Genomic DNA, 26,511 nt, shown 5'->3' on the forward strand with positions numbered 1-26,511 from the left:
TGGACATTCATTTACTTGTTTTTTTTTTTTTTTTTTTTTTTTTTTTTTTTTTCATGAATGCAGACAGATGAAATAAGACAGGAATTTGATGAAGATATGTCCATCCTGCGTGCTTTCTCAATTGTTTTTGAAAGGAGGCCAGAATTGAGGTTCAATCACATTAATTTCCATAATTGTTTCGTTTCTGCATTTATTGACAGTGAAAAGATGATTTACTTAAATTGACCCTTGCATACAGGATAGAGGGCCTTGCCCATAATGTGCTTCAGTGGTATTTATGTAGAATGGAAGGCTGGTTTTCTACGGATGCTGATACCATCTCACTAAAATGTTGGGATCATGATCCTCTTAAAGCTCCAGGACCAGACGGTTTTCCTGCTTGTTTCTTTCAGCAAAATTGGGATATTTTGCACCAAGAGGTATGTGATGCTATTTCGTATTTTTTTGACACTTGTAATTTAAATGCCTCTATAAATGCTACTGTTATTGCCCTTGTTCCAAAAACTAAAAACCCCATTTTGGTTAATGACTTTCGGCCTATTAGTCTCTGTAATGTAACTTACAAAATCCTGTCTAAGATTATTGCTAATAGGCTGGAAAGAATTCTGCCCTGTATTATCTCTGGTTCACAAAGTGCTTTTATTTTGGGTAGATTAATCTCTGATAATATCATTGCTGCCTATGAAACTCTGCATACTATGCAAACTAGACTGTGGGGCAGATCTGGGTATATGGGGGTTAAGCTTGATATGAGTAAAGCTTATGATAGGGTTGAGTGGTCATTTTTGGAGGCTGTTATGTTTAAGTTGGGTTTTGCTCCCGGCTGGATTAGGATGATTATGGCTTGTGTTACTACTGTTAATTATTCAGTGATAGTTAATGGTAATGTGGTGGGAAAAATCTTTCCTTCAAGGGGCTTGAGACAAAGAGATCCTATCTCTCCTTATCTCTTTATCATGTGTGCTGAAGTCTTTAGTGCTCTCCTTCATAATGCACAGATGAGAGGTTGTATTTCGGGTGTTCCCACTTCTAAAAAGGGCCCTAAGATTACTCATTTGTTTTTTGCCGATGATAGCCTTGTTTTTTGTAAGGCTAATAGAGTTGAATGGAGAAGGCTGTTGAATCTCATTGAGACCTCTGAAAGAGGTTCTGGCCAGAGAATTAATTTGGCAAAGACTGCTGTTTTTTTCAGTAGAAACACTTGTCAGTCTAGAAGGGAAGAGATTAAGGCTTCTTTTGGCCTTGGGGAGGCTAACAACTATGACTCTTATTTGGGTCTGCCTACCTTGGTGGGTAAAAATAGGAATCTGGCCTTTAAGGAGATCAAAGATAAAGTTATTAGGAAATTGAATAATTGGAAGTCTAAGTTGTTAACTTTGGCGGGTAAGGAAGTTTTGTTAAAGGCTGTGGTGCAGGCTATTCCCTCTTATGCTATGAGTGTCTTCCTTTTTCCTGTCAGTCTTTGTAAGGAGCTGAATTAGTTAATGCAGTCCTTTTGGTGGGGGCACTTTAATAATGGGTCAAAAATCCATTGGATGAGTTGGGTTAGGATGGGAAGAGCGAAATCTGCTGGAGGGCTTGGCTTTAGGGATTTGTTGCTGTTTAATAAAGCCCTTTTGGCAAAACAGTGTTGGAGGTTGATGCAACACCCGAATTCTCTGATTTCACAGATTATTGAAGCTAAATACTTCCCAAATTCAACCTTTCTGGCCTCTGCTCTTGGAAAAAGACCTTCTTTTATATGGAGAAGTTTTTTAGCTGCAAGAGACCTTTCCCATGGTATTACTTGGAGAATTGGGAATGGTAATTATATTAATATATGGGGTGATAGATGGTTGCCAAAAATGGGTCCGATGTGGTATTCTTTTGGCTCTGTTTTACCTCCTGATGCAAAGGTCTCGGATCTTATTGATATTTCTACTAAGGGGTGGAAGGGTTCTCTTATTGACAGTTCTTTTCCTGCTTTTATTGCCAATAGGATTAAGAATATCCCTTTGTGCCCTTCTTTGCCTCCTGACAAAATTATTTGGGATGGGACTGCGAATGGTGTGTTTTCAGTTAGGAGTGCTTATCACTTGGGTTGGGATCTGTTGCAAAGTAAGAAAGGGGAGTGCTCATACAGTTCTACTAGAAGTGTTTTCTGGAAGTGTGTCTGGGCTATTAAAGCTCCTAATTATTTGAAAATTTTTATGTGGAGAGCTTGTCATAATTGTTTACCTTCCGGGCAGAATTTATTGAGAAAAAGTGTGGTTGATAACTCTCTTTGCCCTTGCTGTAATTTAGTAGAAGAGTCTATTGTCCATGCTTTATGGAACTGTCCAGGGGCTCAAGATGTTTGGAGTTGTGGCCCTATTTTATTTCAGAAATGTCCTTCTGGTTTTTTCGATATGTTTGAACTTGTTTCATATTTATTTGATAAACTTAATGATGAGCTATTGAGCCTTGCAGTGGCTGTGTTTCATAAAATTTGGTTGAGAAGAAATCGACTTATATTTGAGGAGCAGTTTTCTGCTCCTATGGTGGTTTTTAAGGAAGCCTTTAGACTGATTGATGATTTTAATACTTTTAACCGGAAGGAATCTGTGTTAAGGACCCCTGTTGGTCAAGACTTAACTGGAGGTAAAGTGTGGAAACATCCTGATATGGGCTTTTGGAAGGTAAATTGGGATGCTTCAATAAATATAAAGGAGGGGGTGATTGGCCTGGGTTGTGTGATAAGGAATGAGGAAGGTGTTGTTATGGGGGCTAAATGTAGTGCTCAGAATATGCTGGCTGACTCTTTATTAGCTGAGGCCATGGCTGCTCTTTTTGCTCTTGATTTTTGCCTTGAGTTGGGCCTTACTAATATTGTTTGTGAAGGGGACTCCCTACAGGTCATTAAAGGGATTTGCAATGAAGATGGGCAGCAAGATCGTGTTGGTCATTTTCTGCTGGAAATTAAACAAAGAGCTTCTTGCTTCTCTGTTTGTAATTGGTCTCACTGTTGTAGAGAAGCCAATGTAGTTGCCCATTTGTTAGCTAGAAAGGCTGCCTCTATGTATTTATCCTGTTGTTGGATTGAGGTTTTGCCTTTGTTCATCTCGTCTGCTTCTCTTAGAGATTGCTTGGTCTCTAAGTTGTAATGTTCTTTTTCAGTTAATGAAGTTCATTCAGTGTTCAAAAAAAAAAAAAAAAAAAAAAACGAGACAAACAGAAGTGATTGGGTGTGGACATGTGAGAACAGTACGAATTAAATGGACGGCCCATATGAGATCTCATATACATTGTAATGTATCCAAAGGCTATTAAATGCTCATATTTACAAGACAGTTGTTACGAATTAGGCAGAGAACAAATTTGGTTTTAGTCGCTGGTTTCCAGAAAAAATTTTATACCATAGAATTAAAAAGTCTGAAAACGTGGGTCCCATTGTCAACTCATATTCAACGCTGGTTTTGAGGTAATAATGGTGTGGGAATTCGTGTGGATGAGTAGAATAGAAATTCAATTCGGTATTTTACTCGGGTTGAATATGGGTTGAATGCGGGTTTTCGGGTTTTGAAAAAAAAAAAAACCCGAATAGAATTATGAGGCAACTCTATTGCCAAACGCTTATTAGGCAACGAATAGAATTCGGGTTTCTATCTCTGCATGTTTTTGAATGCTTTCATTTTTCAGTAGAAATTGTGGGCTTGTTTGCCGACGCCCACAGCAGAACGGGAGTAATGGTAGTGGGTCCCACGCGGTATAAGAGCAGTAAGGCCTTGCAGGTTTTATTGCAGATGCCATGTGATTTTCTTCTTCTTTTGAGACAGCTGCAACGGGCATAATAGTGAGGGCAAAATCGAGATTTTCACGTGAAGAATGAAGATGGTGGACGTGCCAAAAGCCCTATAAATATTTAAAACCACACATCTTCACACAAAACTGAGAGCCCACAGAAAATCGAAAGCCTTAAATCACACTTCTTCACAGAAAACCAACCAGAAATCTAGCTTGTAGAAAGTTGGATGGAAATGGGGTTAATTAAGTTTTTGCTGGCCTTTTGCTTCATTAGTTTTCATTGTGTCTCCTCCTCCAACGACCACAAAGTCTATTTCATGCACGAGCTCAATCGAGCTCGTGCTGAGGTTGGTGTTCCTCCATTAATTTGGAACGTCAGCCTTGAAGCATATGCCAGAAATAATGCAAATAAACGGGTCTCGGACTGCAAGCTGGTGTATTTCCACGGGCCGTACGGAGAGTGCATTGTTAAATCATATTGTGGTGAAACAGCATAGACGCTGTGAGGTTGTGAACAGCCGAGAGGGTATTCTACAACCACAAGTCGAACAACTGCAGTAGTGAGTGTCGGTTCTATACCCAGGTGGTTTGGCGAAACACTAAATATCTTGGGTGTGCCACAATGGTTGGACCTTTGTCACTTGCAGTTTTGATCCCCTAGGAAATCAGAAGGGTTAGAGTCCCTACTAAAAGTTTGGATTGGATTTATGGGTCTGGTTTGATTTGGTTTGTGGTTTGATTTGATTTGACTCTTCTCTGAGTCTGGTTGTGTGTTAAACCCTCTTTTTATTAGGTTTTGAATTTGTAATTGCCGTTTATAGGTATCTGAACATATGTAATTTTAGGAATATTTTTCGGTTTTATTGCCCGTTCATGGGTTTGTCTATTATTGGTAATGTAATAATTCAGTGCTATGACTATGGAAGGTTATTTGTCCCTCTCTGGCTTGAACCAGCGGAGGTTTTGTTCCTCACGGACCTGATCCGGTTGAGGAGTTTTGTGTTTGTTCTTTCTTTGGTTCTCTGACAGGAAGGCTCGTGTATCGTTTTGGCTTTGGGGATCGGCCGTCCTCCTCTCGTGTCTCTGGTGTTTTTTTTCCCTCAGACGTGGTCGTCGTTGCCATCCGGTCCGGCAGTCTCGAGCCGTGGCCTTGTTGCTCATCCCTGCTCGGAGCGTGGCCTGCACGCGCAGGGAACTCTTTCCCTGGTTTGGCGCGTGTGGTCCACGCTTTTACTTTTCAGGCCATGGTTTCGTGGAGGTTGGTGGATCACGGCGATGGGCAACATTAAAGGACGGATCTACTAACCACTGCCAACAAATCAGTCCAGTAAACATTTGTGCATTACCAAGACACTCTGAAACAACTGGAGACAACAAGGGAATAAACACCACCAACAGAAGAGAGAAAGAAAAAAAAAATTCACTGTTATCACCGAAGAAGAGGAGCCCGTTAGCTGAGAACCGGCGCGTGTCTTCAAGACCCTTGCAACAGCCCATCACCGTGATCCACCAACCTCCACGAAACCATGGCCTGAAAAGTAAAAGCGTGGACCACACGCGCCAAACCAGGGAAAGAGTTCCCTGCGCGTGCAGGCCACGCTTCGAGCAGGGATGAGCAACAAGGCCACGGCTCGAGACTGCCGGACCGGATGGCAACGACGACCACGTCTGAGGGAAAAAAAACACCAGAGACACGAGAGGAGGACGGCCAATCCCCAAAGCCAAAACGATACACGAGCCTTCCTGTCAGAGAACCAAAGAAAGAACAAACACAAAACTCCTCAACCGGATCAGGTCCGTGAGGAACAAAACCTCCGCTGGTTCAAGCCAGAGAGGGATAAATAACCTTCCATAGTCATAGCACTGAATTATTACATTACCAATAATAGACAAACCCATGAACGGGCAATAGAACCGAAAAATATTCCGAAAATTACATATGTTCAGATACCTATAAACGGCAATTACAAATTCAAAACCTAATAAAAAGAGGGTTTGACACACAACCAGAATCAGAGAAGAGTCAAATCAAATCAAACCACAAACCAAATCAAACCAGACCCATAAATCCAATCCAAACTTCTAGTAAGGACTCTAACCCTTCTGATTTCCTGGGGGATAAAAACTGCAAGTGACAAAGGTCCAACCATTGTGGCACACCCAAGATATTTAGTGTTTCGCCAAACCACCTGGGTATAGAACCGACACTCACTACTGCAGTTGTTTGACTTGTGGTTGTAGAATACCCTCTCGGCTATTCACAACCTCACAGCGTCTATGCTGTTTCCCCACCATATGATTTAGCAATGCACTCTCCGTACGGCCCGTGGAAATACACCAGCTTGCAGTCTGAGACCCGTTTATTTGCATTAATTCTGGCATATGCTTCAAGGCTGACGTTCCAAATTAATGGAGGAACACCAACCTCAGCACGAGCTCAATCGAGCTCGTGCATGAAATAGATTTTGTGGTCGTTGGAGGAGGAGACACAATGAAAACTAATGAAGCAAAAGGCCAGCAAAAACTTAATTAACCCCATTTCCATCCAACTTTCTACAAGCTAGATTTCTGGTTGGTTTTCTGTGAAGTGTGATTTAAGGCTTTCGATTTTCTGTGGGCTCTCAGTTTTGTGTGAAGACGTGTGGTTTTAAATATTTATAGGGCTTTTGGCACGTCCACCATCTTCATTCTTCACGTGAAAATCTCGATTTTGCCCTCACTATTATGCCCGTTTGCAGCTGTCTCAAAAGAAGAAGAAAATCACGTGGCTTCTGCAATAAAACCTGCAAGGCCTTACTGCTCTTGTACCGCGTGGGATCCACTACCACTACTCCCGTTCTGCTGTGGGCGTTGGCAAACAAGCCCACAATTTCTACTGAAAAATGAAAGCATTCAAAAACATGCAGAGATAGAAACCCGAATTCTATTCGTTGCCTAATAAGCGTTTGGCAATAGAGTTGCCTCATAATTCTATTCGGGTTTTTTTTTTTTTCAAAACCCGCATTCAACCCATATTCAACCAGAGTAAAATACCGAATTGAATTTCTATTCTACTCATCCACACGAATTCCCACACCATTATTACCTCAAAACCAGCGTTGAATATGAGTTGACAATGGGACCCACATTTTCAAACTTTTTAATTCTATGGTATAAAATTTTTTCTGGGAATCAGCGACTAAAACCAAAATTTGTTCTCTGCCTAATTCGTAACAACTGTCTTGTAAATATGAGCATTTAATAGCCTTTGGATACATTACAATGTATATGAGATCTCATATGGGCCGTCCATTTAATTCGTACTGTTCTCACGTGTCCACACCCAATCACTCCCGTTTGTCTCGTTAAAACAAGTTATAGTCTATAAAATTAATACTGTCAGACGTATGAAGCTGAAAACACCGGCGGGTGTACAATTTTACACCGTGTTTTAGAGTTTGCGTGATTTTCCATCAGTCGTTGGGAACCACTCCGTTCCAAGAACTTTATGGCCGGCCAGCTCCTACGGTGGTTAATTATTTACTGGGAGCATCTGTAGTGGATGAAGTGGACAGAGAATTACAAGACCGGGATGAGTTGCTACAGCAGTTGAAAACTAACCTCCAAAAAGCCAGCAATTGTATGAAGCAACAATCAGATAAGAAGTGTCGTGACTACGTTTTGGAAGTAGGTGACTGGGTGTATCTACGTCTACATCCGTATCGCCAACACAGCCTGTTTCGGCAAGCTCACTAGAAGTTAGCAAGTCGGTTCTTCGGGCCATATCAAATTTTGAAACGCGTGGGAGCTGTTGCCTACGAGCCGGATTTGCCCGACACAGCACGGATCCATCCTGTTTTCCATGTATCCCTTTTAAAGAAACAGTTGGGCGACATGTCTCGGGTTACCACTCATCTTCCACCATTTTCAACGGACAATTTTCAGATGTTGCAACCTCGGCTTGTGAAAGATTATCGCTGGGTTAAGCAGGGTGATAAATATATCACAGAAGCTTTGGTTCAATGGAGTAGTCTTCCGCCTGAAGATGCCACCTGGGAAGAAGTTGATATTCTTTGTCAACAGTTTCCAAATCTCGACCTTGAGGACAAGGATCGTGTTCAAGAAGGGGCGATTGATAGGAACCGTGAGAAGAGAAGTAGGAAGCCTAATCCACGTTATTTGGATTAAGCTTCCACGTGGTCATTGGGTGAGATTCAAACTGAGAAGTTGATGGTTATCATCCTTCTCAGTTTAAGTAGCGATGAAGTACTACTATCCTATCTTTATGTTTTTATGTTCATCTTTATCTGTACGTTTCTATGTTTATCAGTCAGTTATTTATGTTGGGAAGAATAAGTCATTGAGTAGGAGTAGAATTCTTAGCAGATGGGTTGTTCATGCCCAGTAGGAGTAGTTGCCTATTTAAGGAGGAGAATAGCCAAGGAAAGGGTAGCAAATCACACATTGTGTAATCGGTGTTTCCTACCTTAAGTGGAGAAGGTGTTTTCCTACCTCAAGTGGATTATTTATCAATTTCCATTCAATTCCATTCACAACCCATCTACCAGTCTAGCCAATTCCTATCAGAATTCAACTCTCCACTTCCATTTGCAATGTAAAGAGCACAACTGGCACTCCATGGAAAAGGTGAATCAAGGTTGTGCCACGTTTTTCCTTGAGAATGTTGAAGAGACCTATCATTTACACCGAAACTTAGCTTTGAGCTCACCATCTGAACGTCGGCTTCTTGAAGATCACGGCGTCTGTCCTTCCAACGCCATCGGTGCCACAAGTCAAACACAACCATAGTAGAGACGCTTGCTCGCATGGCAGAAGAGAATCTACCTTTGCTCACTTCTTCGCCAACAACAACGTACCTCAGTGGCTTAGAAGTTTCTTCAAGCTTCCTATCCTCCACGTCAAGCTCCAACTTAATTCTAAACTCCTCTTCATGTTGTATCCAATAATGACCATTCTAGGAATCTTGATGACCATCTTTAGAGACAACTGGAAAAGAAATTGATCCAACAGTCTCTAAGTGAAGCCTTTACAGCTCGAGACCACCGGCAGCATGTGATACCACCGCTCTCCATCGCCATTTGGGCTTCAGCATCACAAAATCCTCTCCAATCTCATCCCGCCTTTTATAATGAAGCTTCTCCGGACATCTTTCACAAGTTACCAACTGCCCAAGGTCTTTTTTTGTTTTCTCCAACTTTAGAATAAGAAATTTTTTTCTCATAACTTGTTAAGCCATCCTTGAAGACGTCTTTGTCCAGCTCAAAACGGCACTGTGCATCTTTTTCTTCTTCCCCTTGCTTCCACTTCCATCTATGCTTCCGAACCACCAATTCCAACTCTCCCGACCTTTCATCAAACACGTGCTGCTCAATGATATCACCATCCACCAGAATTGGAAATGGCTTCCCTAAGAGAGATTCTGACTTTTTTGGTTGAGGGATTTCATCGAGCAGGTGATAGGCATCTCCAACCACATTTATCCTTTCTTTCCATTTCCACTTGTGCTTCTGGACCCGGAAATCCACCCCATTCCAATACGAATAATGAGACATAAAGGTACGCACAATGTGAATTGAGGCCTCCATAATGTTCGCCCGCGGTACTGTATAGCCTCCATGTTGTTGCGGTGCTACCCATTCCAAAATCTCAGCCTGGCGCGGATTGTGTTTTCCATTCCCAGAGTCAACATAATTTGCATCAAACAAGTGCTCTGCACATCGATATGGAATTTGATAATCCATCCCCCTCCGATCTGAAAGTTGTTGCACCTCGAGAATTTTAGAAAGTCGTGGAGGAGTTACGTCGAATAGAGGATAGGCGCCTTTAGCCGAATCTATTGCTATAATTTTTGTAAGTTCCTGAGCTTCCTCCGGATCTGGATTGGGAATTATGGTGTGGTTTGGGTCTTCACCCAGATCTGATTCTGGAATAATTGGGGATTTGGCTTCACCATCTCTCATCTCATCGTCTTCCTCATTGAATTTTTTGAGGATTTCTTCTAACTTTTTAGGTACGCCAACGAATTCTTGCCGATGTCCGAATCGAAGGTGAATTAGTCGCACAAAATTATCCCAATCAGCATCCATTGTAAATACTCCACTTCGTTCCATTGTTACCAACCAATCGAGAGCTTCGCCTTCCATGTGATATGAGGTGAACATCTATTTATGAAGATCGTTGGGAGTATTGTAGTAGATGAAACATTGGTGAAGTTGGAACATCCAAGCCGAAAGATTCTGACCATCAAAGTTGTGAAGATCCATTGGAGAATTGTATAAAAAAAAAAAAAAATTGTTGTGGGAAGCGATGGGTGAAGGCTCTGATACCAATTGTAACTGTTGCCTTGAACTGTTACTGTAATGCAGTGAAGAAAAATGAAAAAAAAGAAGAAGTAGAAATCAAGAAAGGAGAGAATAGAAATAGAGAATTGTATTTGATAGACCAATTCGAGATGGCTAGTCTCCAAGTTCTTGGCAATTCAAGGAGCCAAGGGTCTCCATCGTTCACAAGCTAACAATTCAATCAATACCCTCCGAATCTCCCGCTGAGACTTATATAGCCTTTTACAAAATGCTCGCCCCATAGATTAAAATGACACTCCCTAAGAAAAGCTTAAAACGACATAGTAAATGAATAAAACGACAAAGCTCTAGCTGGCCCACAAAACACACCGTTTAATCCCTTCTAGAAGAACAGTTTGACTGCACTTCACTTTGCTTGCTCCATAAACTGCCACGTTACTTCACATAATAGACCTGTGACAGAAGGTTAGGTTTGGTGAAGACGCAATCATTGGGACTCTTGACACTGTAAGTAATCTATTCTCAACATCTAATAAATCCTGGATTAGACTCACTAAGCTCTTCTTTTTGGGAGATGCTCATGGAGGGCATTTCTTGTTAACTCTATGATACCGATGGAAAATGTGGTATTCTTCTAGGTGTTTGGTCTAAAGCGAAGAGCTTCAGTGATGAAGGTTTTGGACCCATCCCATCAAAGTGGAAAGGATTCTGTCAAAATGATACCAGTGATGGAGTCCCCTGCAACAGGTCTGCTCTAATTAGGGGTGGGTATCGGGGGAATCGGAGACGGTAGGGAGTTTTTCGCCTACCGTCTCGACTCTGTCGGTGAAGTCGGTAATTTCACCGACTCCTTTTCGACGTTGTATATTTCGACCGTTACCGTCACCGGTTAACCGGTGACGGTAACGGTCGGTAATCGATTACAAAGCTACTTTGCTGTTAGTTTTTACCAAAAACAAATGGGAGACAAAAATGAGGGAGGCTTTGCCGTTAGACTGACGAGAAAAATGGCTTCCACATCGCTGGTTCATGAGGCAGCAAAGCTTTGGTTATGGTGGTGGTGGCGACGACGACGATGGGCTGGCAGCGGCTGGCTGATCTGGTTATTGCGTGAAAAGAGCAAATGAAGGAGACAAAATCCTGAGAGAGACGCAGCGGTGCAGATGGCTGGTTGATCTGGTTCCAAACTTGGTCGATCTGGTTCTAAGCCTGGTTCCAAGCATATACAGACTACCGAGAGAAAGAGATAGGAAGCTGAGCACGAAAATCACATTGTAACTTTCATTTTTCAGATAGTAGTCACCTTGTGTCTTCAGACTTAGAAAAATGATAAAAGCTTTCAGTAAGACCATGATCTACAGTAAAGATGGTTCACGATAAGCGAGAATTTTTAATCATATTTTTCAATCCGGAAACAAGTCTTATTACGCAGCAAATGGACTAGTGGAGTAAGAATTTTTATGATTTATTTTTAAGTAGGCTAATAGGCTGTCAACTAGTTTTCATAGGCAATTATTGTAGTAGAAGATGGAGAGAAATGAAATGTAACTAGATCATAGGCAGAGACTACTTTTGGTTCCGCAAGAAAGGGGAAAAGGAAGTGTAACTAAGGAAAATGAAGTGTAACTAAGACTTTGTAACTAAATTTCAAAAAATAAAAAGACCGTGTAACTAAGACTGCAAGCTTACAGTGTAAAGTCCAAACCTCAGTCATGATGTTGCTTTAGATGCGTGCCAGAGACTCTGATTAAGAGTCTTATTAGACGTGTAAAAAGGTGTCAGAGACTCAGGCTAAGAGTCTAAGACGTGCGAAAATGTGTAATCGTACTTTAGATGCGTGTCAGTCTAACTCTTTTTTTAAATCACTGTACTTTAAATGCATGACATGGTGTCAGACTAAGATGTGCGAAAACCATGTTCTCAAGCTCGAGAATCCCAGACTAAGAAATAAGGCATAAAACTTAAAAAAGTGACTCACGACTCAGCAAGAGATTGAGAAAGAATGGTTTCAGTGACGATGTTGGCAACAACCAGAGAGAAACAGTGAATCAGCTTTTCAGGTTAGGTTCGGTTTTTGATTTCTTTTAGAGGAAGAACGAAGAAGGCGTTTGTTTTTATTTTTTGCAACACAAAACGTTGTCTTTTTTATTTATTTTTTTTTTTAGAAAATAATACTGGTGGTGCGGGTCGGTGCGAAAACCGATTCCAGGGAACTCATTTCGCCTACCGACCGAACCGACGTCGGTAGGCGAAATTTATACCGCCTACCGGCCGCCGGATGTCAGTGGCGGCTCGGTGTCGGCGTGGTGACGGCCGGTGGGCGAGCGGTGGGCAGCACGCGGTCTATCTGCACAGTCCTAGCTCTAATTACCACTTCAAGCATTTTCCTTTTTACAAAACTTGTATCATACTACTACTGTGTGTGTGTGTGTGTGTGTGTATATATATATATATACATATGTATTTTATTTATTTATTGGCACTACAAGAAATTCGCCCATTAGGGTCGACACTATATATTAGCATCGACAAACAGTCGATGCTAATAGTCAACTATTAGCGTTGACTTTTGACAGTCGACGCTAATAGTCAACTATCGACATCTTACACTATTAGCGTCGACCCCATAGTCGACGTTAATTGTCCAAAAAAACACACTATTAGTGTCGACTTTGTTGTCGACGCTAATGTGTTGTTGCAAATAACCTAGTGGGAAATTTTGCCTCGCGCGGGTTGAAAAATAGCAGCAACATTTTCGTATTAGCGTCGACGAAAAGTCGACGCTAATAAAAAACTATCAGCGTCGACCCCACGTCGACGCTAATGAGGTAACTAAAAAACAACATCAGCGTCCACCATAAGGTCGACGCTAATGATTCTGTATAAAAAATTATCTTTTTTTGAAAATATTAGAAAGTATTAGTGTCAACGCTGATAAGAAGTTATTAGCGTCAACTCTAGGGTCGACGCTGATACATAAACTATGTCATTTTGATAAAAAAACAATTAAGTGGTTGTTCTTGGGAAAAATAAATAAAATATTAAAAATTAGTATTAGTATACTTATCAGCGTCGACAGCTACGTGTGGATGCTGATAGTATACTTATCAGCGTCGACCATGAGTCGACGCTGATATTAAAATGACCTGTTTTGAACTTTTGGCCAAAATTTAGCGGGATCCATTGGCGTTTCTCATTTATTTCGCACTTAAAAGTCTAAAATTTTATCTCTCACTCGACTCTCTCTTTGCCTAAATATCACGCCATTCACTCTCTCTCTCTCTCTCTCTCTCTCTCCTCGTCTCCAGCTGTTTAGCGACCCAGCTTGACCACCACCAGGTAAGGTTGCACTCTCTCTCACGCTCTCATCCACTTTTATTTTCCTCTTGTTCAGATTCCTAGGGTTCTGATTTGGTTCACTGGTTGTTGTTAGGCGTATAGTATTTTAGCTAAAATAAAATACTATTTTACTGGAATAGTATCAGGGCCGAGTGTGGTTGAATATTGGAATGGAAGGTTCGTTTATTGCGTTCTGGGGTGAGAGATTTGAACCTGGTTAAGGATAATCTGGTGGTCAGGAACGCTTTTGGGGGTCGACGAAAATGGCTCCAATATTGGAGTAAAGCTTTGTAAAATTTAGTTGATTATGTTGTCACTGGTTAAAAGTTCTTAAGTATTATTTTATGTTATTATGTTGTGTCTTCCTGTAAAAATAACAGTAATTTCACTTCATAAGATTTTCTCCTTGTATGGATTGCATTGTAATATAGAGAGTTTAAGCTTCATTTCTATTTTGTGACATTTCTTCCAGTAACTGGAATTCCTACACTTTGAAGTAATTTTTCCTTTAATCTCTAAATTTGGAGCTCTGAATGGATAATTGTTTTGATTTCATATTTTCTTTCTTCTTTGCAGCTATGCTCTCTTTGATATGGAAGGGAATCAAGTTCCTCCAGAGTTAGTCACTAAAATTGGTGAAGTATTTGAGAGCATTTTGGAGGAGGCAAGTGATCTTTTATTGTTAATTATTTGATTTTAGTTTTTTAGTTTTCTTCCTAGATAACATTGTCAAAGTCAAATGCAGTTGCTGTAAATGCACTCAAATTGGATCTTGTGCTTCTAGTAATTGAGCTTCAAGTGGTATTTTGCCTAATGATGGACATTCATTTACTTGTTTTTTTTTTTTCATGAATGCAGACAGATGAAATAAGACAGGAATTTGATGAAGATATGTCCATCCTGCGTGCTTTCTCAATTGTTTTTGAAAGGAGGCCAGAATTGAGGTTCAATCACATTAATTTCCATAATTGTTTCGTTTCTGCATTTATTGACAGTGAAAAGATGATTTACTTAAATTGACCCTTGCATACAGGATAGAGGGCCTTGCCCATAATGTGCTTCAGTGGTATTTATGTAGAATGGAAGGCTGGTTTCTACGGATGCTGATACCATCTCACTAAAATGTTGGGATCAGGCAAGTTTTATCCATCAGAAGTTTAGATATTGCATGGCTACTTGAAATCTACATGGTGCATTAAAGGGGAATTTCATATTTTCAAGATGAATGGCAAAACGAGAAGTGTACAATGGCAGACAGTAGAATCTTAGGTTTGCATTGTGGTTTCTTATGTGGGAACTAGAAATGAGCAAGTACTTGTTGACATGATTAAAGCTTTTAGAATGTGTGTTTTCTTTTCTTTGTGCCCAATCTTTCATTTTAGCCAGTGGCAATGTAGCATAGAAATATTTGGTGGGAAACTATTCTTGCATTTAATATGCAGAGTAACATCTATATGCTATTCAATTAATTAGATTATAAACCCATGTGAAATCATAAATATCTTTTTCTTTAATTGTTCTACTACTTGTAGCCTATACAAAGTGGGGTAACTTTGATTCAGCAGAACTATGAAATCAAGTAGTCTTGTCTCCCAAGAACACCATAATCTTTGTCTTTACTTCCAAAGGAAATACCATGTTATAAATATTTAGAGCACATATCTTAAAATAAACAAGGACAGTTGCATTATGCATAAATTTCTGTATGAAGTTGATGTTGCTGTTAATGGATTTCAATGAGGCAGTCCCGGAAGCCTTTTGCCTAACAAAGAATGTATAAATAGACAATACCTTTATTATTAAAAATAGAAAAAGAAATTGAACGCTTTGGTTTTGAGTATTACGATGAAGTTCATTTTCTATCTGTCCAGGTCCTTCATGCAAAAATTTATAAACCTTTTATATAATAATTTTGATGTAACACCTCTATGCATTTGTTTTATATCAAAATGTAAGCAGTATAATCAACTTAGACATTTTTCTGTTCATTTCAAATTCCAAATTTCATCTTTTCAGCCTGTTTGTAATATGTAAAATGTAAAAAGTTTGAATTGTATTAAGTTTCCCATCTATTTGTATGTTTCATCCTTTTCTTTCTTGTGTATAAATTACGAAATATATACGAAATATGTGTATAAATTACTGATGGCGTATTAAAAATATATATATATATATATATATATATATATATATATATATATATATATATATATATATATATATAATTTTTTTTTTTCTAATTTTCTAGGGTATTAGCATCCGCTAATGGCGCATTAAATTTTTTATTTTTATGTCATTAGCGTCAACACAGTGGACGCTAATGACCTATTAATTTTTTTTAGGGCTGAGTCGACGCTAATGCCCTATTTTTTTTTTTTAATTATTTTTTAGTGTATCAGCATCCACAAAAAGTTGACGCTAATAATAGACTATTAGTGTCGACGTAAATGTCGACGCTAAAAGTCTATTATCAGCGTCGACCCTTCAGTCAACGCTAATGATCGGCGGAGTATTATCAGCGTTGGGCTTTTAGCGTCGACTTTTGGACTTTTAGCGTCCACTTGGTGTTGACGCTAATAAGCAAATTTTTTGTAGTGTGGTTCAAATGCTATACGAAAACTAAGAAAGAAAATCTATATCGAAGGGGTCGCCACAATTTTAAAAGTTAAACTTGGGATTTTTCTTTTCTTGGTGTGCAAATGCAATGCAGGAAGCTAATTGGAGCGAGATATTTCAACAAAGGCTATGTTTCGTATTCGGGGCCACTCAACTCTTTATTTGAAACGGCACTTGACCATGAAGGTCATGGCAAAGGTATGGTCATTGTGTCTCTCCTTTCAATGTTTATTTTATTTATTTATTTGTATAAGTAATTGACCCAAGGGGAGATCTTCCATTCCATTGTTCTGTAAGAACTGAGCTAATTATTGATGCCTTCTCAAATATTTATAATATCTTTGTAGATATTACATCAAGTGGCTAGGTGGAATGGCACAAAGGTTGCCGTAAAGAGAATTGACAAGGACAGCTATTCAGACCCTGAAAGCATGTATGTGATCATCTCATTTTGACATTGTTTTTAATATGTATGTTGGATCAGTCTTTACTCTTTGGAGTACCAATTTCCACACTGATTGGCATGGGAAAGAGAAGAGTAGAGAAGGGGGAAACATGAGTAGTCTCCCTCCATATGCAGGGCGGAACTACTCACGCCCTTGGGGGGTTCATAGCCCCCGCCAAAATTTCAAATTTGCATCTAATTTTGATTCTCTTTATAATATAAGCTGGAGCAGAGCTTCAAGCAAAAAAGAAAGAGGAATAACAACCTAAATGTGATTTTTTGTTAGAGCTATATAAATAAATAAATAAATTAAAAAAAAAAAGAGGAGGGAAGAGAGGGAGAGAGAGATACAGTGTTGATCCTTCATTAGTTCCTTAGAATCAGCTTTGATAATTTACAGACATTGGACATAGTGGCATAAAATCCAGATAAATTCAGAGTTGTTGCACTTGCAGCTGGTTCAAATGTAACTCTTCTTGCAGATCAGGTAATAGTCTGATACATAACATGTCATAGAACTTGCAATGGTTTTGTTTTTTCAATTTACAGCAAGCATTAAATTTTAGGGAAATTATGTCACAAACCCCTTGTGCTTTCGTGACTTTTGACATTAAAACCTCAGTTTTCAATTTGATGAAATCAAGAATCACATGTTAAATATTTGTAAATCGATAACTTCTTTAGTTCTTTTGACTCTTAGTTTCAGATTCGGCTTTCCTCAACCCTGCAATTTCGCCTTCCTCGATACCCTAAATCTCCGATCCATCATGTAAGTCTTTTAGTTTAGTGTAGATGCAGTTCTGTCAAAAAGGTTCTATTTTTTGAGAAGCTAGATATTGTTACTCATGAAGAAAATAAGGGTCAAGAAAATGCAAATTGCAAACCAAAAAGTATAGCAGGTTCTAAGATCAATAACAAGAAGGGGTGATGACATAATTTACCCTAAATTTTAACAAGACAGTCTGACCCGTGTCGCTTGATTTTTTTACTCACTTGAGTATGATCTTGCTTTAACCACTGGTGGGTCTCCTTTTTCACTTTGTAGTTGCTCATGCAAGTGCGGTAATATTTGTGAGAAAAATTCATATGTCTGTGAGTTTTTAATCTTTCTATGTTTTTGTTTTTTTTCATCTAGATTACTTGTTCTTGGCAATTAAGTGGAACACATTTGATAGTGTTTAGACTTGAATGGAATTTTTTGTTTTTGTTTTTGTAGAGCATAATTGGCTGATATTTGCATTGTGGCTTTTATAATGCGTTGAATCTGTATTGAATGCTGAATTGAATGAAAGAAACTTGGTTTAAAATTTAAAAATTATACATTTGGCATTGTGGTAGTAGTGTAATACTACTTTACACAAGCTTTTGCTTTTTCACGCTTTGTTTCTTTCGATGTATGCCTATTCTATAATATAATATATCTATGATATTTAAATTATAATGTTAACAATTATAAGAATACATAACATCGGGAACCAACCACGTGCATTGCACGTGCCATCCAATTAGTGTGTATTTTTAGGGTATTAGTGTCGACTAGGTTGACGCTAGTAGCTTCTTAAATTTTTTATTTTTTATTTTTTGTAAGGTTATTTGTCGACGCTAATGAGATATTAATTTTTTTTTTTTTTTTTTTAGGTTATTAGCGTCCACAAGAGTCGACGCTGATGATAAACTATTAGCGTCAACGTTTATGTCGATGCTAATAGTCTATTATCAGCGTTGACTTATGATAAATGTGGTATAAGTTTTAGCGTCAACTGAAAATAGCATTAGCGTTGACATAGGTTGACGCTAATAAGCGATTATCAACGTCGGGCTTTTAGCGTCGACTTATTAGCGTCCAAAAGTTGACGCTAATATTCATTAGCGTCGACTTTTAAACTTTTAGCATCCACTAAGGGTCGACGCTAATGAGTGAATTTCTTGTAGTGATTGAGGTCATGAAAATTGGGTGACCCATGTTTTATTACAATACATAGGGGGCTATAACTTGTGTAAATCTTTTATTTATGTATTCAAAACATATATAAAAGATTTACACAGTTGTTATTGCCCTCTATGTATTGTGATTAAGCTGAAAGTAATGAGGTCATAGCATGAGTGTTGTTAGAACAGTTTTTGGTATAGTGACTTACGTTCTTGTTGAATAAATGCAAGCAAATGAGCTTACATTTATTAAAATCCATTTTGGCCTACCAGCTCTGCCTTCTCATCGTCTTAAAATCCATTTTATAGTCACTTAACAGTAACGACATTTTCTGGTCATCGTTGGTAATTAATGTTAAGAATTTTGATATTATTGACAACTACATCGTTGTTGATACACTAGCGGGAATTTATTTATTTATTTATTTTTTTAGGTGCTTAGGGGTTGGGGGTGTCTTAGATAAGTGATTGTTATAAATTAATTTACTATCAGTTGAGTTTTCTCTATCTTATAAATTAATTTAATAAAATAACACATGCCCTAACAATTTCTTAACAATTGCTTCTTCAAAAAGCTTTTCCTCCTTTCTTTTTACTTGTCTGTATTTTCTGTATTTTTTATTTGATTAAATTAATTTATAGGTAATTATCACAAATTAATTTGTGTCTTCTCATTAATTAATAATTTTCATCCTCTATACTTGGTTCGCCCATTAATTAACAATATATATATATATATATATATATATATATATATATATATATATATATATATATATATATTTTTTTTTTTTTTGAGAAGAGACAATTAAATTTCAAAGTTTTGTTGTCAAATGAAATAACAACACACATTTTAAAAAAATGATGAGCATTATGTGGAGATGAGTTGAATTGATTTAAAGCCAAGTGCCATGATATGATATTTTGTCTTGACGTGATAAACTACATTAAATGATCGCCTTTATTTAACAACTCTTCTCTTGTCCTTCAATATACGTTATACACAAAACAAAAAGAGAAAATGCTACATTTAATGAAAAGCTGATTTCTAAAAACATTAGTCAATACTGAAAAAGTTGAGCATTTAAAAACGAGTAATGCTACATGTCACCTTATGTTTCTCTTGTGTTCTTCCAAAATTGATGTGCTTCTTAAAATTATTATTGAATTTTGATCTAATAATAATTCTAAGAGTGACATCAATTTTGAGGGACATAAGAAACACGTAAGAGTCTGGTTTATAAATGTTTAGTTTATACAGTCTAGTTGGCTTTTACTTGTATGTATATGTAGGTGAGTTTCGCAGGCTAGGGTGTGTGTCATTTACTTCCCTCACATGTTATTTATTAGCTTTCACGAAATCAACAAGGTAATCATTCTTCCATCATCCAAGTCTAACCGGCAATTTATTGTGAAAAACAATATAAATGAAATGATGAATGTTGTTTCATTTATGCTGTTTTTCACAATAAATGGCCGGTTAGACTTGGGTGGTGTAAGAAAGATTATCTTGTTGGTTTCGTGAAAGCTAATAAATAACATGTGAGGGACGAAAGATTGAGAATGATGGTGATGATTTGAGTAAATCAGCTAATGCTGATCCTGTTGCCGAAGCTGAGGACGATGATGATGATTTTATTACGAATGAGGTGAAGAGGAGGTTGACAGAACTGAGAAGAAACGGTTTCATGGTGTTGATTCCTGAAGATGAGTCTTGTGCAGAAGAGGAGGAGGAGGGTGAGACAAGCTCTAGAGAGTGGAGGGATGTGGAAGCAGAAGAAACTCGGCAGTGGTGGTGTGGATTTGACGCTGTGTATGACAAGTACTGTGAGCGGATGCTAGCTGTTCTTTGATCGGATAAGCACGTAGTAAATTTCTTGTTTTTTACAATAAATAGCCGGTTAGACTTCTTTTATGAAATCCTTGGGTGGTGGAAGAAGAATTACTTTGTTGGTTTCGTGAAAGCTAATAAATAACATGTGAGGGAAGAAATTCTTATCCATCTATGACACACCCGGGGCTGACGACCAACCCAAAAAAACTACATCGCCGAATAAAGAACCACCCAACGAAACAGATGATCGAAACACAAAGCTAGAGGACCAAGCGGGAGGTAATGAGAGATAGAGAATGTGAGGGGACGGAACAGAAATCGAATCCCTAGCTGGACGCGCTCTCATGCGTCGTCACTAGGGTAGAGAGGAGAGAGACGGTAGGAGTTTCTCCTTGTTTTTTTTTTTTTTTACCATTGCTAGCGTTCATCATAAAATGCCCAATATGAATAAATTATTTAATGAAAAGCTAATTAGTGAAAAGACAAGTCAACATTGAAAAAGTTGAGCATTTAAAGACGAGTAATGTTACATGTCACCCCATGTTCCTTTTGTGTTTTCTCAAAACTGATGTGGTTCATAAAATTACTATTGAATTTAATTATTATAATATATCATTATTGAATTTTGATCAAATGATAATTTTAAGAGTCACATTAATTTTGGAGGACACAAGGAAGACATAGAGTAACATATAGCATTATTATTATTATTATTATTATTATTATTATTATTATTATTATTATAACTTCGTGCATTTTATATGTAGGTGAGTTTTGTAGCCAGGGTGTGTCATTTACTTCCCTCACATGTTATTTGTTAGCTTTCACGAAATCGGCAAGACAATCGTTCTTCCACCACCCAAGAATTTCATAAAAGAAGTCTAACCGGCCATTTTGTAAAAAACAAGAAATCTGCTGCGTGCTCATCCGATCAAAGAACAGCTAGCATCCGCTCACAGTACTTGTCATACACAGCGTCAAATCCACACCACCACTGCTGAGCTTCTTTTGCTTCCGCATCCCTTCACTCTCTAGAGCTTGTCTCACCCTCCTCCTCTTCTGCACAAGACTCTTTTTCGGGAAATAACACCATGAAACTGTTTCTTCTCAGTTCTTTCAACCTCCTCTTCACCTCATTCATAATAAAATCATCATCGTCTTCAGCTTCAGCAACAGGATCAGCATTAGCTGATTTACTCAAATCATCACCACCATTCCCAATCTCTCGTTCCTCAGGCTGTGGCATGGGATTATCCTCTAAATCTTTTTCTGGCCCAGGTTTGTGGGCTTTTCTGATTTTTTTTTTTTACTTCAAAGAAATCCATGTTCAGCTACCGTTTCTTAGCAGATGAGCTTTTCTGGTATCAAAAGTAGATATTAGATAAAACCTCCCTTTTATACCAACCGTTTAATCCAATAAATGTGAGATCCTGCTGTCAAAATCTTTCTAATATATATAATCAGCCAAAACAAAACCCCCAAGTCTTCTATGGAAAATCTGCCATGTGCCCCGAAACCATTTTAAGCCAGAATCTGGTAAGCAATAAACCTTCAAAACCCAAATCTCATCACAGTGATCAGGGACGGAGCCAGAAGTTTTTATGGGCAGGGGCCGATGGCAAAAAAAAAAAATTTAGTAGGGGCCAAATAAACTAAATTTTGATTTTTACCTTATATTTTTTTAATTTTTTAAAGTTTTTTTTTTTTCTATCTAAATTTTTTTTTTTTTTTCTATCTAAAATTTTTTTTTTTTTTTAAGGAAATTGTGGGGAGGGGGGGCCATGGCCCCTGCCAGCCCCCCCTCCCTCCGTCCCTGACAGTGATCCAGTACCAAAACAACAAAAACACAAACTTTCAAGCTTAAATCATCTTCAAATCACTTTCTTTCATCAAAGAAGGGAGCTCCGAAGAAAGCTAAGGAAAACCCAGAAACTGTAGCAACTAGCAAGCTCAGCATAGCAAAATTACTGCTTATTTTTTCCCTTAAAAACTCAACTACAGCACCATGCATGTCTTCACAGAAAAGACAAAAAGAGAGGTCAGTAAAGGAGTTTGGTGAAAAGGTTAACATTTTGAATACTTGTGAAAGAAATGTTTTTTTTGAAATTACTTATAAAAAAAAACATTTCTTTCACAAGTATTCAAAATGTTAACCTTTTCACCAAACTCCTTTGGATTTCAAGAAACTTAATCGTCTAAATTTTATTATGATTTGCTATGATAGAATTTTTTTAAATCTCTCCATGTCGCATCCATTAGTCCAAATATATGTTAGGAAACATGATCACATATTGATTGTTTTTCTGTGGTTTTCTGCGTGCTATTTTTGACTGGAGAAATGCTAAACGTGAGCCTTTTGTCCATCTCATGTCCGTCTCTTTCCAGCGTGGTACTGACATTTTTATTAAAAAAATGAAATAATTTGGGAAACACTCGGAATACTGAATATTCACTGCGCCATTACAAATTTTTTCCCCTTTCTCTTTCCCTCAAATCTCCTTCCCCATTTTCCGGCGATCCGATTTCCAGCAGAGGCGCGCCCCCATTTTTTGGCCGATTTCCAGCAGAAGCCGGTCTGCTGGAGACCGGGTTCGACAAAGAGCGGCGTCGGCGTCGGCGTCGGATCTGGGTGGCCGGTTTGTGCTGGGTTCGAGAGATCGAGAGAGATGGGAGGGTGGGTCGTAGAGAAACCCGGTCGATCTGGGCGGCGTCGGAGATCCGGTGCCCGTCTGTGAGAGAGTTGGGCGTCGGTCGGTGGGCCAGCAGGATCTGGGACGGCTGGTCGAGTTGGACGTCGGATTTACTGGTTTCGAGGTACTCTGAGGGAGAGAGAGTGTTGTCGGCGTCGGCAAGGGCGTTGGATTTCCGGTCGGTGGGGGAGGCGACGGTGGAGAGGGGAGGATTTGGTCGGTAGGGGAGGGGACAGTGGAGAGGGGGAGATTTGGGAAATGGGAAAATTTTTGAAAATGAACTTGCGTTTTCAAGATTTTTTGTTTAAAAAAAAAAAACGAAAAACAATTACACGTGAAAAAAAGACGGAAGAGGGACGGACAAAAGGCGCATGTGTAGAAGCTCTCTTTTGACTGTGGTTTGTAGTAAATGTTTTTTGTTAATTGTTGTTAGGTTTATAAACTACATTTTGGTTGTGCATGATACACTTATGTTTCATCTTGTGGTTTTGTTTAGGTTGACATCTAATTTGAATTTTTCTTGTAATAACTCCTAGATAGACTTGGGGGCTGAGTATGATGATGATAATTTGCTTCCACATACTCCGGTTGCTGATGATCTGCGTTCCTAAGTTGTCCCTCAAAATGGTATGTTAAGCTCTTCTTCTCTCATTAGTAGATTTTACCAACTAAATTTCATCTTGCATGTTCCATCGATGTGATATATTGTAAATGGCTTTATATTAAATAACTCTAATAAGAACTTCTTTTGCGATGTTTGGATGTCTATTTGAAGTAGCACAAAATTTTATGTATCAGGCATCTTTTACCTGAATGACACCAAGTCCTAATTAAGTTGCCACATTACTTGAAGATACCTCTGTTTATATTCATGGCAAATAATTAAATCATCAATAAGGATGTATTTAGTTAGGATGAGAGAGCCAGAGTGTGAAAGATAAAATTGGTATGTAAATTTGAGACATTAGGATAGGATAATTCTATCACATTAAAGTGACTATGTAAGTGTAACACAGTGAAGCATGAATTAGGTAATCTCAAACAAACAATAGATGTTTTCCTTTCCTCTTTTGTAGAAGATGATTATCGAGTAGATGTCAAAAATCGGACTTTTCATACAAATGTATCATACCGAAATCCATGTAATATTGTAAACCATCAAACTAACTCTATATATAAAGCTTTAACTAAATAACTAATAATACGATAACAGTTCAAAGTCCAAAGAGATGTTGGTCTAACTGGCACTTGTAAAGATGTTAATTGAATAGAATAAAGAAACACCATTGATACCACTGAGTTGCCGGAGCCCAAGTAATCCAATCCCTAGCTGCAGCATATGATAGCAACCTATCAAAAAGGGATAAAAATTCAAGAGTACAGAAAACAAAAATTAGTCAGAAATTTCAATGTGTATGCTAAAGGGAGCTATAGATCTTAAGGGTATCAAAAAAAATAAAATAAAATGGCCGATTGGATACACAACCAAAATCAAGCACCAAAACCAACAAATCCAAGCAAAACCCAGATGAGTGAACCCCATCAAAAAAAAGAAAAAAGAATCAAAAGAAAAACAGATCAATGGGAGGAGGCATTGGCGGCAGCTACATTGCTTAGTGATGGCCGGCGCTGCTTGGTGGGAGAGGGGGGAGGGAAAGAATGTGGGGATAGCCATGAGCTCATTATTACTGCAAAATTCATCATTTCATTTGTTGTTATTTATTATTTTTTTTTTCCTTTTTGATGAGAATGTAAAATGTCGTATTTTTTTTCCCTTAATATTTAATCTCTTATACTTATTTAATGCCTAAATGTACTCATTATTCTTATATTTTGATTTAGGATGCAAATTGATGCATTAAATGCAAAACAAAGCTAATTGAGCGATTTTGGACAGTTTCGACATCAGTTTGTAATTTGGGCATAACTCTCTCATAAAAGCTCTGATTGAGATGATTCAAGATGCTGTGGAACGCCAAGAAAAAGATATACAACTTTTATGTTTTGCGTTTTGAGAGATACCGAATGAATCAAGGTCGAAATCGGGCTTGAAGTTGACGTTCTGATGTGGATCTGATGCGATTTATTTGCGGAAGTTTTCAGATATGGAAATTTCTTGACTTTGAGCCTTTTCATAATCATCCAATCAATTCCAGCCAAGCCAAGCAAATAAATGAAAAGTTAAAGCAAAAGGAAGAAAAGGAGAGAAAAGAAGCGTGGAGGACCATGGAATTAAAGAAGAGATTTGTGGGGACCACGTGGAAGAAAACAACATGAAATGAGCATCTCTTTCCATGACAAGGCAAATTGATTTTCTCTCCATACTTGGCTGATTTGTGGGGACTTAAACAAGGAAAGAATCGATAAAGCATATGGTAACAAAAGTTTCCATTGAAATCATCACCTTCCTAGTTATCCTAGCCTTTATTTTATGTTTAATATTTTCCTTAATTAGTAGATTTGTGTATTGTTATTTTAGGATAGTATTTACAATATCTTTCTTTAGGAGATTTCCTAGGTTTCTAGCATATGGGATGAAACATGTATAAAAGGGGGGGAATCATGACACACACCACACACCTTCTACCTTACATCTTCTATCTTCTTCCATCTTCTATCTTTCATCTTCTCTAAACTTTGGTCGAAGGAAACGGAAGCCTCGGAATCAATAAAACTGTGAGATCTAATTTGTTTTTATTGTTCGATTTATGCTTTGAGTATCAGATGTTCTTCTATACTTATTTTTATGATTGTCTCGTTTAACAACTAAGATTTAATGATTTGATTGAGTTTCTACGCTGGCGATCATTAAATCCTAGGAGGCCAACTAGTTTATTTAATGATTTGACTGAGTTTCTGCGCTGGCGATCATTAAATCCTAGGAAGCCCACTAGTAGCCAACTAGTTTATTTAATGGTTTGACTGAGTTTCTGCACTGGCGATCATTAAATCCTAGGAAGTCTACTAGTTTGTTATTCGTTGCAATCTATTGTTGGGTTGGACATCAAATCCGTAATTGTTTGATCCCTCCAATCTATGAAGCAACTAAGATTTAATGATTTGCTGCTTCTCAGTGATTATTAAATCTTAGGAAGAACATTTGACGAAATTAAATGCAACCGCTTGTGCTTGTGTTGTTTCGCTTCATCGATCTCTCTAATTCTCAAAGCTGCTACTAGATTAAACCTATAGCGCTTGTCTTAGGTTGTTTAGTAGTTAGGGTTAATTAGAGCGCTTGTTTTCTAATTAACTACGACTAAGGAGAGATAGGAAAACAGTTCCAACGGTGAATATTCAAGTATGAATTGATATATATTTGCATCGATGATCAGTTGCCAGATTCCGACGGTGGAAGTTGACTAAGACCAATGCTTGTTCTTTTCCTTTATATTTTTATTTTACTTATTATTTTTATTGTCATACTCAAAACCCCCCATCCTTGATCACTTAGCGTAAAACTTGACTAATCACTCTTCGTGGGATCGACCCTTACTTGCACTACTACATTTATATTTTTAGAAGTAAGGTTTTATTTTTGGGTGCTCGCGATAGCACGCCACTTTTTTAGTAAGCTATATATTCCACTTTCTCAAC

The 26,511-nt window shown here is 38.2% G+C and overlaps 1 long non-coding RNA gene across 1 annotated transcript; it reads left to right on the forward strand.

The window, feature by feature from the left end:
- The first annotated feature begins 40 nt into the window (after positions 1–40).
- On the forward strand, positions 41–25,374 carry LOC133858730 (uncharacterized). The gene is made up of 10 exons (XR_009898561.1): positions 41–149; positions 239–419; positions 13,980–14,347; positions 14,437–14,542; positions 16,118–16,217; positions 16,367–16,452; positions 16,865–16,951; positions 17,165–17,233; positions 23,454–23,544; positions 24,760–25,374. It is a non-coding gene; the product is annotated as an uncharacterized LOC133858730 (long non-coding RNA).
- Positions 25,375–26,511: the final 1,137 nt, after the last annotated feature.

This window comes from Alnus glutinosa, chromosome 1 (genome assembly GCF_958979055.1).
Source record: "Alnus glutinosa chromosome 1, dhAlnGlut1.1, whole genome shotgun sequence".
NCBI classification, from domain to species: Eukaryota; Viridiplantae; Streptophyta; class Magnoliopsida; order Fagales; family Betulaceae; genus Alnus; species Alnus glutinosa.